At 41.9% G+C, this 15,000-nt stretch overlaps 1 protein-coding gene across 1 annotated transcript in view; it reads right to left on the bottom strand.

Moving 5' to 3' along the window:
* The window catches only part of LOC311244142 (semaphorin-3G-like), a gene marked incomplete at both ends in the record, with an annotated part of 169,666 nt that overhangs the window by 19,881 nt on the left and 134,785 nt on the right, over positions 1–15,000 (bottom strand).

Genomic DNA, 15,000 nt, shown 5'->3' on the forward strand with positions numbered 1-15,000 from the left:
TAGCGTCAATTAGTTGTTGTTGTTACTTGTTGTTGGTGCGGCGGATGTGAACGGGGCTGGAGGGGCTTTGGGAGGATGGGAAAGTTATTATTATTATTATTATTATAATAGTAATTGGCTATCATACGTGCCTAGCTAGCGTTAGCTAAAAGAGCCCTCGCAGTGAAGTTATTATAGCTATCATACTGCAATATAAACTGAGTTTTATAGTGAAAAGAGCAGCTTTATTTTGGTCAAGATTGAAGGCTCTATATTGCAGGAAATTGCACATACAGGTGTTCATTAAATGTAAAAAAATCTGCCGTGGAGGGGGTCGTGCCGGACCCCCTCCAAACCACCCCTTAAAAAAAAAAAAAAAAAAAAAATTAAAAAAAAAAAAAAAAAAAAATACTTGCACCCCCACTTTCAACTATAACTAGGCGGCCATGTACATAGCCTATATATACAGTATATAAACACAGCATTTTTACCTGAAACCCGTTTGAATATTGAATTTAGCATTGACATTCAGCCTCTGTGTGTTTCCTATGTTTCCTACAGTATCTGAGGTTATTAAGACACCTGCTGTAGAACGTTGGGCATGCTTACGTCTGCTCAGACCCTTTCCTTGTCTGTGTCCCGGCTTTAGCTCTGTGTACATCACGGTAATTGAGCCACTGGTTAGGCTGTGTGCCAGTGGGTAGTATCAATGTAGAAAATCAATATACACAATTATGGGATTTATGGATTTTGGGCAGTTGCCCAGCATGGAGTATTCCACTGTTATCTCCGTCTTCACTAGATCCTGTTGAAGTTCTGGCAAATGGAGAGGATTGTGCATTACTATAATAGCCTTGATTGAAAAATACCAGCTACTATAGAATAAAAAAGTCCATCTCTACATACAAATGATGTTATATTTTGTTATATCCACTGGGTAGTAGACATGAAACTAAAACCACACACCCAAAAAGGTGCAGGTTATTGGTTCATAGGAATATAGTTAAAGGAACACTAACATTATGGGAAATGTGCTTACCCTCTTCTCCAGCGTCAAACAAGGAGATAGTACCAATTTCCTCTCTGTGTGTTCAGTAGAAAGCTATCCGGCTGCATGTGAATGGAAGCTGATACGGAACAGCTAGCTAGCTGTTGGCCAAAAACACCTCTCCCAGAATTTGAAGCTAGGCTAGTGGCCTGTAATTTGTGCTAAGCTAGGCTAGCTTGCAGCCGGATAGCTTTCTACTGAACACACAGAGAGGAAATTGTATCTATCTTCTTGTCTGACTCTAGAGAAGACGGTAAGTGAAGACCACACACTGCTCTGGCATTTGCCTTCACAATAATAAACTGCATGGCATTGGCAGATATACCTTAAATTAACCTCTTAAACCCGATCGGTACGGTACATACCGGGGCGAGATCTATTTCACGTTACAAATAGATCAATGATTCAAAGACTCCAACCATATCAAAACAGCAGTCAAAGTGTATATTTTCAGCACTACGTTTGTTTACCAATGATTTTAAGTGTTATTAGCTAAACATGAGCTTATAAAAATCTCTGCCCATTGCACCGGAAACCGGATGATTTAGATGCGAGGACATGGCGCCATCATGAAATCGTTGTAGTCCTAAGAAAGAGGAGAGCCAGGGCTTTCGATGGACGTCGAAATATGTCATAAAACTACACTGCCCAGCTCACACCAGCCGCATACAAACGTAGTCCAACCATTTTTATTTGACAAATATTGACGTGAAAATCATGATTATATCTCACGGGTCGAACAAACCTCATAACCATGGAAAATATGGCTAGGGCTTAAGAGGTTAAACATACTGATGGAACCTACTTCCTACCTGACATTATAATGAAAGACCAGTTGGCTGCATACAGTCGGTGACCAGTATCTGGGTCAGAGGAAATGAGGTTTAACAATAAGTCATAAGGATGAGGCGTCAACCTAACACCTATCTGATGAAAAATAACAACGGATGACTTCCTTAAAGTTATCTAAATGGGTTCCTTCGGTGCAAGAGATCAATCCCTCAGGATATATCATTAAGTTAAACATGTCTCCTTGGCATTGAAGTATATTTCCTCCCCAGACCCAACATAAACCAGAGAATCCCTATGAAATGAACTTTACAGGCCTGACTTGATGCTTACATAAACAACGTGTGCGCCTAAAGAGAGGAGTTGTGGCACAAGGAGGTTAGTGAGGATACGAGCTACGGATGTTAAAGAATTAAATTGAAAACCTAGGAAGAGGGAAAACATATCTGATCTAATCTTTTGGTAGGTCAAAGGTTTGAATATGGCCTGGGACCTACAGTATTTTATTAGATTTATATTTTACATTTATTATTTAATATTATTGTATTTACATTTATATTTTTAGATTTAAAATAGAGCCCAGACTTTCCAACATCGTTTATCCGACCGACATGTCGTTCATGTGCTAATTCCTTGTTCGAAAACTAGGGATGTCCGATATTATCGGCCTACCGATATTATCGGCCGATATCGGCATTAAAATGTGATATCGGAAAATATCGGTATCGGTTTAGAATTTTTTGGAATTTTTACATTTCTATAACCTTTATTTACCCAGGCAAGCAAGTAACAACAAATTCAGATTTTATTTATTGTCAAAAGTATGCATAATGTTGTGTTAATTCCACAACAAGAGATATGTAATGTTAATTACCAGAAATTATTCCATTTTTGGGGGGGGGAAACCCTGCATATATCGGTATCGGTTGATATCGGTTGATATTGGTTGATATCGGTATCGGAAAATAAGAGTTGGACAATATCGGTATATCGGTATCGGTAAAAAAGCCAATATCAAGCATCCCTATCGAAAACCCATTTGCCCGACACCGCATGAACGCAGCACAATCGCTTAATCTGTTCATCTCTATAGGGAGGTGCAGTCTGACGTCACTGGTTGTTCCACCCGTACAGGGATTTATCATTGGGAAAATGGATTATCGGCTATTGTAACAATTCTGCCGCATGGAATTTGAAAAACGTTCCACTTTTGCACAAAATGAGTTCCCTTCTATCACTAACATTATTGTTTAAGCATTTTTGATTGAAATAAAATTCGGCGATTTTTTTTAATGATTAATTGCGAATATTTTCATGTTGAGCTATAGATTGTGGATGAATAAGCACAGAAACGTACACCATGCCAATGTTAATGCTTTATTTGTTTTAAACGAGACGATTTAGAAATGGGCAATGGGGAAATGCATTGGATTGGACAGAGGGTGGAACACGAAAAACGGCAATGACGTAACCACTACACCTCCCTATAGACCTGTTCGCTGTTTACAAACATACCGTGTTCGAGCGAATCAGCAATACCAACTGAGTCACGTGACTAAGTTACCCTGGCCCTTCGCGAGCTGCTGCGCCAAAAAAAGTACAACGGGGCTCTATGGAGAAACCATGGCACTCCCCTGACTAAAAGTTGTTTTAAAACGAAAGCGGCTGGATGTCATTTTGCCAAATCAGCATGGCTGTGAGTGTGAGTCTTTCACCTTTTACATAATATAGCATGGCTAACAAATGCAAATATATTGTATTGTATATCCTTTCTGCCTCGGGGTCTGCGCACGCATATGTGTCATGACGTCGTCGGTGAACAGGTCTATGGTCTTCCCTCTTTCTCTCGCCCTTCATTTCCTGTCCTCGTTCGCTGCACTACCAATGAAGCAGAGATGCCCTTAATCATTTATGTCAGCGCAGATGAGTAAAAGCCAGACGAGGATATCATTAACTTAAAAGGAGTCTTTGAGAATGAACTTCATATATAATATCTGGCTCCAAGATAAACATGCATGTAAGATCATCATCGCCGAGTCTCTTGAGCTTTAAAATCCCCCGATCTGGAGTCCAAACATACTGGTTAGTAAGGATACGTTTGATAGGTATTACAACATCAGGCATTCATTTTTTACATTGATTAAAAAATAAAATAAAATCCAAGACAAATATTCCCTACTTTTGTCGTCGATTATCACTGCGGATATGAGAGTTTTTGGGATTCAAATGGAAACCAGATGTGTCACAGAGAATGAAAATTGTATTTATATTTCTCAAACCCTAGATTGAGTGATGAAACGTGGGGTTCAAGTTTTTATTTTTCATTTTAGTGAAATGTATTCATAGACCTCCTCGTGGACATGGCAGCTATACTAACCCTACATGGATCATACTGGTCATAAGATAAGATATGATAAGATAATATATTCCATTAGTGATCCCCTTGGGGAAATTCAGGCATCATAGCAGCATGGGGGAGGGGGGGTACAGGTATCGGTAGGGTAATAGTAGGAACATATATGCTATACAATTATAGTACAGATACAAAAAAGCAGCGTAAACAATATAATTAACTCTGAATATAAGCATATGAGCAAGTAAAGTACTGATCAGGAACTCAAGACGAGGGGACTGACGTGGAAACAGCTGGAGAGGATGGCTCAAGACAGACGGGGGTGGAAACTTTTAATCAATGGCCTATGTTCCAAAAGGGATAAAAGGCCTAAGTAAGTAATTAAATGGTAAATGGCTGCTTTTTTATATAGCGCTTTTATCCAAAGCACTTTCCAATTCGTTACTCACATTTTACTCATTCACTCACACACCGACGGCGGAGGCAACCATGCAAGATGCCAACCTGCTCATGGGGAGCAATTAGGGGTTAAGTGTCTTGCTCAAGGACACATCAACACGCTGCCCGGGAGGAGCGGGAATTGAACCGGGAACCTCCGGATTGCCAGACGACTGCTCTACCTCCCAAGCCACTGTTTCCCTTTACAAGTAAGTAAAGTACACAACATACTAGGCATACTGGTCCTGACATTAACACCAGGGAGGTGTTATGATGATGACTGATCATATCCACCCTCTCATGTCACTTTGCATGTCCAAATAATGCCTCAATAGAAGTTCAAGTTTTGTTTGATTTGCCACATATAAAGTACATGTAAATTACAGTGAAATGCTTGGTTCTGTATGACCCTCCTGAAATGGTGCTTCATACAGTAACAAGTACAATAATACAAATATTTAAAAATAAAAGATTTACAAAATGCAAAAACTAAATGCTAAATGTAAAATGCTAAAATGAGATAGAGAGGTAGTCCAAATCTTTATTAATAAATAGATGAATGTTAAGGTGAATGTCTAAAGTGAGTGTGTGCACATGTGGATGTTGTGTGCAGTGGATGTAGATGGTGGGTTAGTGTTGCATAGAGTTATTGAGCATCCTGATGGCCTGGGGATAGAAGCTCCTAGGGGGGGAGAACAGGACATCACACACCCACTCAATCACTACCTTACCCTACTGCCCTAAGTGCACAGGGACAAAACACTGGAGTAGGGCTGCCCCTATTAGTCGATTAGTCGACTAATCGGTCAAAAGGAGCCGTAGTCGACTGCCAACCTCTTAGTCGAATACAAAAATATATATTTATAAAAAAAAAAAAAAAAAAAAAATAATAATCATTCTTTGCAAAAGAAAAGAGGCCTAGAAGCGTGGCTAACGCTAATGGCACGCATACCAGAGGCTAACTGCCTAAGAAAACAGGCACAGAGGCACTGAAAGAGGATTTCACCCATCGAATGGACCAATTGCATGCTTTTGCAGAGGACAAGAAGCCTTCAGTTGACTCATTCAGACATTAAGCACCACCCACAGCCCAAATGGAATGATAAAAAAAAAAAATATATATAATATATATTATATATATATATGTTTTTATATATATATATAGTCGACTAACGGCAAATTTTGGCCAATCATAGTCGACTATCCAAATCCTTAGTCGGCAACCAACTTGTGTTCAGCTTTTCGTTCAGCGTTTCTCTGATTGGCCACACGGCCACGTGACCGCCCTAGCACACGCCCTTATCCACGCCGCGCCGCTGTGTGTGTTGTACAACCTGGGGAGCCACTGCCAAGACCCTTCGGATATCCACCCAAGCCCTGGTCTTCTCGGCAGCAGAGTACTGTGCCCCAGTCTGGAGCAGAAGCCCACACGTTAAAAAGGTTGATGCGACTACTAACAACGCCCTCCGGATCATCACTGGATGCCTGAAGGCTACACCCGTCTTCCTGCTGCCAGTCCTTGCAGGAATCGCACCAGCTGGCCTACGACGAGAGGCTGCCACTCTCGCCCTAGCAAGGAAGGCAGTGAAGCATGACTGGCACATCCTACACAACACCACAACAACAACAGCACCTATGAGCAGACTCAAGTCCCGCCACCCCTACAACAAGGTGGCACAAGAGATGCTCCGTTCCACCACTGAGGACCTATCCAGAAATGGATGGCTGGCGGGAGCCTGGAAGAGAGAGTGGGAGAGTGCTGGGCCAACCCGTATCCACCACCACATCTGGGATCCAGGAGATGGCGCCACAGGAGACGATCTTCCACGCCGGCAATGGGTTCTGCTGAACCGTTTAAGATCTGGGGTTGGTCGCTTTAAAGCATCATTAAAGAAGTGGGGCCTGGCAGACAGCGCTGCATGTGAGTGTGGAGACCCTGAGCAGACTGTTGACCACATCCTGACCATCTGCCCCCTATACAAACCACCCTCGGAAGCCAGCCTCTTTGATGTGGGACCAGAGTTAAGGGCATGGCTACAAGATACGGAGTTGGACCTCTGACGTTACACGAAAGAAGAAGATAATGATGTGTTTTCTATATTATATCCACAATCATTCATCTAAAAAATTGTATGGGCGTAAATACATGTTAAGATATTCAAAATCGTCACAGCAGTATAGTTTGTTTATACTTCAGAAGTATGATATTTGAACATGGTCCCCAAAATGAATGGAAGCGAATGAGGCGCCTGACGCCTGACACCTGGGAGGAATGGGGGCGTGTTGCAGCGTTGGGGATGTTTAAAAAATATAATTTAATATATAATATAATATAATAATAATCTGGTCAGCAGCCTCCACTGATGTAGCGTGATTTAAACCCCCTCAATGTGCAGTTTCTAGTTAATCAGTCAGTTACGCAGCCTCCACTGATGTACAGTGACGAGTGAATCTGGTAGTTGGTTTATGACGTTACAAACGCGAAATAACATTATACATTATATAACGTTACAATTGTATAATAACAGGTAACAGGTAACATGGTGTGACATCAAAATCGGTATCTGTACATAGTTATTTACAGAGCATATAGGACATGCTAGGTAGCTTTGGTAGTGCAATACACTGTTACTGTTGCTAATACTGATTTAAAGTGGCTTTTCCTTTTGGCAATAAGTGTGAGTGTGTGCGCATGAGTGTGTGCCCGCTCATGTTGAAGTGTTAAAGTGGCTGCTAGTGTGTGAGCGTGCACAGCATGCGTGTCGTGTGTGTGCTCATGTGTGCTTATGTGTGGATAGTTCAGTGTTCTGTGGTACTCAATGTTCATTGTTCAGGACTCTGATGGCCTGGGGGAAGAAGCTAAGCCTCTCTGTCCTAGTAGCTGGGGTTCGCAGGCGTCTGCCTGACCTCAGCAGCTGAAACAGGCTGTTATTGGGGTGGTGGGGGTCTTTCATTATTCTGCAGGCTCTGGATTTGCACCTCTTGTTGTATAGAACCTGCAGGGGAGGTAGTGCAATACCCGTGGTACGCTCGGCTGAGCGCACCACTCTCTGTAGGGCCTTCTTGTCCTGTGCCGTGCTGTTTCCATACCAGGCAGTGATGTTTCCGGTCAGGATGCTCTCTACAGCTCCTGAGTAGAAGGACTGGAGTATCTTCCCCGATACTCTGAACTTCCTTAACTGTCTCAGGTGGTAGAGGCGCTGTTTCGCCTTCTTTACTACTGTGTCTATGTGTGTTGACCATGTCAGGTCCTCTGAGATGTGGACCCCCAGGTACTTAAAGCTGCTCACCCTGTCCACGGTAGCCCCGTTAATCATCAGTGGTGTGTGCGTCTCCTGCTGTCCTCTCCTATAATCCACGATCAGCTCCTTGGTTTTACCAATGTTCAGGAGCAGGCTGTTGTCCTGGCACCAGCGTTCCAGTACCTCAACCTCCTCCCGGTAGGCCTTCTCGTCGTTGTCCGAGATCAGCCCCACCACCACCGTGTCGTCTGCGAACTTCACTATGGAGTTGGAGCTGAACTTGGCCACAATGACGTTACAAACGCGAAATAACATTATGCATTATATAACGTTACAATGTACAGTTTCTAGTTAATCAGTCAGCAGCCTCCACTGATGTTATGACGTTACAAACGCGAAATAACATTATACATTATGCTCCGCGAAATAACATTATACATTATGCTCAGCGCTTCATTAATTCATTTCATTTGGGACCTCTGCGGCTTGCAGGGACCTCTGCCGCACTCGCGGCAAAAGGGGGCGGGGGGTCGTGGCCAATCAGAGAAAAGCTGAACACAAGTTGGTTGCCTTTAATATTCACGCGTCGGGGACAGCCCTACACTGGAGGTACAGAAGGGTCCGCTTTGGTAAAAGCCTGATCCCTGCAGCCATAGCAGCCAAGGCCTCACTGAACAGGAGCGTGTGCTGTTGTCCGTACTGTTCTGATATGATGTTGTACGTACTGTTGTCTGATGAGTACAGTGCTGTGAGAAGGGATTTCCCCCCTGGGGACAATAAAGCATAAGTCTAACACTGCATGGGTCTGTGAGGAATTACACAGTAACCAATCACAAAAAAGTATAAAGTATAAAGCAAGTATAAAGATTTTGCAATAAAGATAACTCTGATCCAAATTGGTTCCGTCATATGATAGCTTGGAAGGTAGACAGAGACATTGTTAAAACAAAATGGGTAACCTTATGAGGATATTAAATATTTATATTATATTATTAAAGTGTCAGGCAAGACAAGATAGATTCTCTCTTCCTAAACTAATAAAGGTTGTCTGCTTTCTGTGCAGCTGAGAGCTATCGAGGTAGACAGATTCTATTAAAACAGAACCTTCTGCGAGGATGACGTACCTAAACAATATCTTTACCCAAGATAAGCACTAGTGATACTGCAAAGCTCGTTCTGTAATTAAAAAGATAGCCTGTCAAAACATTCTCAAGACTTTCTCTACTTTCAAATGAGATCGGACACAAATAGTAAGAATACAAATGATGGATATTGTTCCACTCGACGGGGTCGGTACCGACCCCTTTTGACCTTATTTAATTATATGCATATTTTTATGAAGATGCAAAATTATTTGTGATTTTAAAATCAACCGTTTTCAAGTATTATCATCACTACTATGTCACAAATACATGTAGAATGTAAAACGTTAGGTTGGCAATAGTTTAGCAATAGGTTAAAAGTGTACTTATATCATTTTAAGTTTTCTATTTGCGATCGCCAATTTGACCCGGAACCGGAAATGGAAATGTTGAACCATAGGAATTGAAGCTCTTTTGCTGCCATTTTGTAGAGGACATCGCTAGCTATCTGCCAGCGTTGGAATTTCTCCGATCTACACTTCCTGGCAAGTTCTATGGGGGTTCAAAGTTCAGTGTTCTGAATGAATTATGTCAATAATTGTTATGATTCGCGATAATAAGCTACAAAAGGTAACGTTTTTGACAAATATTGAAACACAGTCAGTTTCCCCACACTATTGTTACCATGTAGGAAGAATTAGATCTGAAATTTGTTTCAAAATGGTTATACTGTGGGGGAAATAAAATAGTACAGTCGATTACAGTAAATATCAGTATCTGTTATTATGCACGCCTGGTAATACTATATCCAAATTGAACTCGGCCATTTGAAAGATACTATATGTATATATATATAAATGTGCGAATTGGCTATAATAATAATAATATAATTATTAATAATAATAATAATATTTCAAATTGCATTGGTCCGGATGGGAGAATTCAGTACTGTATATACAGAACCTTCAGTTTGATCAGCTTCCCTTTATTAATTTCCTTAGATATTTTGTACACATGATCTCAAGAGGGTACTGAATGAGTTTGGTCATTATTATCATGGTTTTATTCACTGTCAAAGATGAAAAGAAAAATCATAATTCATATTTTCCTTTGTTTCATCACAATTTAAGCAAGCCTAGTAATAGACACAATATTTCTGACACTGAGAATACATTCATTGAGGTCCATAGATGTTCCTAGATACCAAGAATATGCAAATAGCCCTTGTAGAAGTGGAGCAATATTCCATTTACCTAGGTATACATTTTATGCAGATTTTCACCTGGGGTGGAACGGGTTTAAAGCATGAAGCATGCTTTGCGATGAAAATCGAACCTCAACTCCAAATCATTAACTTAAATCTGGTCTCTCTGCAGATTTACTCTGTGAGAATAATGTCTTACCCAAGATAAGGAACCAGTTAGAACAACCATTGATTATCTTTCAAATGAGCTTAAACTTCCCAATAAATAACATAACGTCTGACTGAGAATATTGTGGCAAACTCAGGTAGCAGCAGCCGGGAATCAAACCTGGACATGAAATCCTTGTTGTCCTAAGAAAGAAGAGACCCAGGGCTTTCGACGTCGAGATTTCATAAAACTACACTATCCAGCTCACACTAGCCGCATACAAATGTAGTCCAACCATTTTTCTTTTACAAATTGACGTGAAAATCGTGATTATATCTCACGGGTCGAACAAACCTCAACGTTATTGCCATAAAATACAAGGTATTTCTTTACCTTTCTGTGAACGTCTAGAAAAAAAACCTTCAAAAACAGTCAAATAAAGGGTCTGACCTGGGCCCCGTTCCCCGTACCTGGATAACTGAGTTAGCCGGATAACTTTCGGTTAAGTCTGACTTAAGCCGGACTTTCCGGCTCCCCGTACCTGGATTGTCCAAATCACCATGACAACAGATCCAAAAGTTTGAGCCTGGTCGAAAGCAGGGTTTAAGTTCAAGTTAGCCGGATGAAGCACAGCCACGCCCCTGCAAAGAAAGTGACAGCGCGTTTCCTGAAATTATTCCCACAGTCTAGGATCTGCTTTATACCATTCTGAATTACGTTTTTGTGCTCCATTCTTCCAGAGGGGGCTTTTGAAATGTAAAATAGACCCAAAATGCTGATACTAAATTCACTTTGTCCTAAATAATGCACGTTATATATACCGTGGCGCTCGCTCGGTGCGATGTACACATTATGTGGTTATTCTAACAACGCGCAGCATTGCAAATGTGAATCCCGCGGGATATTTTTAATGATTGAAACCTATCGCTCGTTTGGCTCTGATTCCTTTCATATTCTCCGCTGTGGATGTTTAATGGAGCGCCTGGATTGTGTTTCATTCAAGCATAAAATTGAAGTGTCTATGCGTGGATTGTGGATCTTGTCTCGTTCATTAATGTATAAACAATGAATTTAACCCATCTGGCACAGTGGCGCAGCGGTAGTGCTCAATCGTGCCAACCCAGCGACTGGTGTTCGAAACCCTATGTTTCCAATATAATTTTTTGGAATATAATATTAATGATTATACGCCAAAGTAGCCTAGTTTCAAGTTAAAATATTATAAATCTACATGCATTGAGGATGTCATTCTTTATATAGCTCTCAACGTGCACCAAATTGAATTATTCCTACATCGCAAAAAGAAGGGGGAGACTAGGTTTCGAACCCCGGTCGTCTGCGTGAAAGTCAAAAGAAGAACCCGTTACACCACAGTGGAGATAAGTAAAAGATCGACTATACATCAATCAATGGGAAGAGAGCCGTATCGTTATTTTGTATAACAGTTTAACTAATTATTTTCGCTAGCAAGATCTCATTTGATTATTCAATCCAGCAGGCAAGTTTAAAGAAATATAATCTGATTGATTGAGGTAATGAGGGACTTAAAATTAGCCTATAGATAACGCATTTAACTTGTCGGCGAGGCGATTGAGCCGTACTGCAATATGTTACTAAAGTTTTAAATCAATTAATCAATCAATGCCGCTAGAGAATCAGGATCTCTGCTCTCGACACTTGCTGCCTTCTCGGCTGAGGCGGGCACGCGCACTTATCCTGGGTCTCAAGTCTGGCTTGAGTTAACAAGACTGAATCCACCTTCGAGGAACAGGAAAATCCCGGCTTCAAACATCGGGTTAACTGAATCTGGATAATGACATCTTGATCGACTTAGTTGAACCAGGTACGGGGAACGGGGCCCTGTTCAGGGATAGCAAGGCATCGTGGTTGTTACAACATAAAAACAGGGGTTCTAAAACAACTGGATTAGTAAGGACAGATGATTACGATGCAACAAAATCCATCAATTAACACAACACCAGATCTTTGTTGCATTCTCAAAAAGTTCTAAGTAACATAAATGTGCTAAGAAGCATGTATGTACTGTATTACGTATAAATCATTTCCAATTAAAAAGCCAAAGTACATTATCTCTAAACTTAATTAATCCCCTTGGTGCAAAGGAGAGCCGGCCAAAACCAAATCTATTCAACAGGTGTGTCTGTGTGGAATGGTTTCATATCCCAACAGAGTCCCAAACAAACACCCAGGTATTCTCACATTCACTACTTGCACAATTACTGCTGGCTGTGTTTATAGCTCTGTGCTTCCAGCTCCTCCCTGCCTTTTAATCTCCCTCTCATTCATTCTCTCTTTCTCATTCTCCCCATTCCTCCCCCTCTCCCTTCACCATGCTCTTCCTCCCTCTCTCTATCTTTATCTCTCTCTCTCTCTGATAATTCCAGGGCATTCCAGTTAATCAGAGAGTGGTTGGAGGTCGACCACAGCATCTGCTCTCCTCCCATTGTTCAGGTAGCTGCTGAGGAGGGAGTACATGCTCAGTGTGTGTGTGTGTGTGTGTGTGTGTATATATATGTGTGTCTGTGAGTGTGTGTGTGTGTGTGTGTGTGTGTGTGTGTGTGTGTGTGTGTGTGTGTGTGTGTGTGTGTGTGTGTGTGTGTGTGTGTGTGTGTGTGTGTGTGTGTGTGTGTGTGTGTGTGTGTGTGTGAGTGTGTGTGTGTGTGTGTGTGTGTGTGTGTGTGTGTGTGTGTGTGTGTGTGTGTGTGTGTGTGTGTGTGTGTGTGTGTGTGTGTGTGTGTATCACAAGGCTGCATTACAGTGGTTATTATGTGGTTGAGAGAACATGAGACAGGCCCGCTGAGAGAGGAGATGTAAACCAGGGGAAGTCCTGCACTACAGTAACCACAACTGCACAGTGCACACACACACACACACACACACACACACACACACACACACACACACACACACACACACACACACACACACACACACACACACACACACACACACACACACACACACACACACACACACACACACACACACACACACACACACTCACATACACATAAACACACACACGCACACACACACACTGCTCACACACACACACACACACACACACACACACGCACACACTGCTCACACACACACACTGCTCACACACACGCTGCTCACACACACACACTGCTCACACACACACGCACACTGCTCACACACACACGCACACACACACACACACACACACACACACACACACACACACACACACACACACACACACACACACACACACACACACACACACACACACACACACACACACACACACACACACACACACACACACACACACACACACACACACACACACACACACACACACACACACACACACACACACACACACACACACACACCACCCCTTTCTCCCAATGTCTGATTTCTGTCTCCCTCACAACCTAGGAAATACTTGATGCAGTAGACAAATTGGTTAGCAGAAGCAGTACTTTAAGTCTAGATGGTCTCCCCATTCTCAAAAGGGAACGGTAGGAAGGCTGAGAGGGAGACAGAGTAGAAACACAGGATAAAAGGTTCTTTATTGAGACAACAGGAAGGCTGAGCAAGATACAGAGTAGGAGAGACACAGGAGAGACAGTTATTTAGAGAGACAGTAGGAAGGTTAAGAGAGCGAGACAGAGTAGAGGAGACACAGGAGAGAAGGTTCTTTATTGAGACAGCAGGCAGGCTGAGAGGGAGACAGAGTAGGGGAGACAGGAGACAAGGTTCTGGTGGTATCTGATCCCAGACATGTGGTCCCAGAGGCAGGGATTGTAATCACTACACCATCCCTGAGTATGTATCGTATCATCACAACAGCTGGACTATTGTTCCGTTTTCTTACAGTATATGAAGTCTTTCTACGCCTTGGTAATTCTGGTCTCAACTTCCTGGACGAAACAAGGCACACTCCTCATGGATGAAGCATTCTATCTTCATAAGCACCCCAGGGTTGGTTGTTATGGCTAAAATATCATATCACAATATATTATATATACAGTTATATATATTTTTTTTACCTTTATTTACACAGGGTAGATTCGCTTTTTCAGAATCCCTGCTTCACTCCCACATAGTTACATATACATATATAGTTTACCTTGGAGCTGCCCAGTACAACCATAGTCTGACCTCTGTTGGCCACTGAGCAGCTCTACTGGAGCAGTCGGGGTACCTTGCTCAAGGGCACAAAGGTTTTTCCTGCCGGTACGGGGGATCAAACCTCTGTAACCTTTAGGCCCCCCGCTTCTCACAATATTTGACGGTATCTGGTATTTCCAATACAAACTACACTATGATATGAGATATTTTCATTTCCTTATGCCACGGTGTGCACGTCATTCATAATGGTCTACTATTGTCATATCTTTCCAATCACAAATCATTCATTTAAGGCGGTATTGCATACATATAGGCCTACGTCCTTGACAGTATACCTTGAAAATAGGGTATACCTCCCTGTCTTAGTGAGTAATATTTGTCACATGAATAATTTCATCACAACTGAGGTTTCCTTCATTTACAGGCACGTCGAGTGTACATACAGAAATAAGCAAAGAAAAGGCATATCAAATCACACAGTATATTAAAATCACAACAATAAGACAACAAGGCTTAAGGATAACAAATCAACTAAAGCACGTACAACTCGATTCACAAAGAGCCATCGTATTGTCTCCATAGCTATAATATA

The sequence above is a fragment of the Notolepis coatsorum genome (genome assembly GCF_963971535.1).
Source record: "Notolepis coatsorum genome assembly, chromosome: 17".
NCBI classification, from domain to species: Eukaryota; Metazoa; Chordata; class Actinopteri; order Aulopiformes; family Paralepididae; genus Notolepis; species Notolepis coatsorum.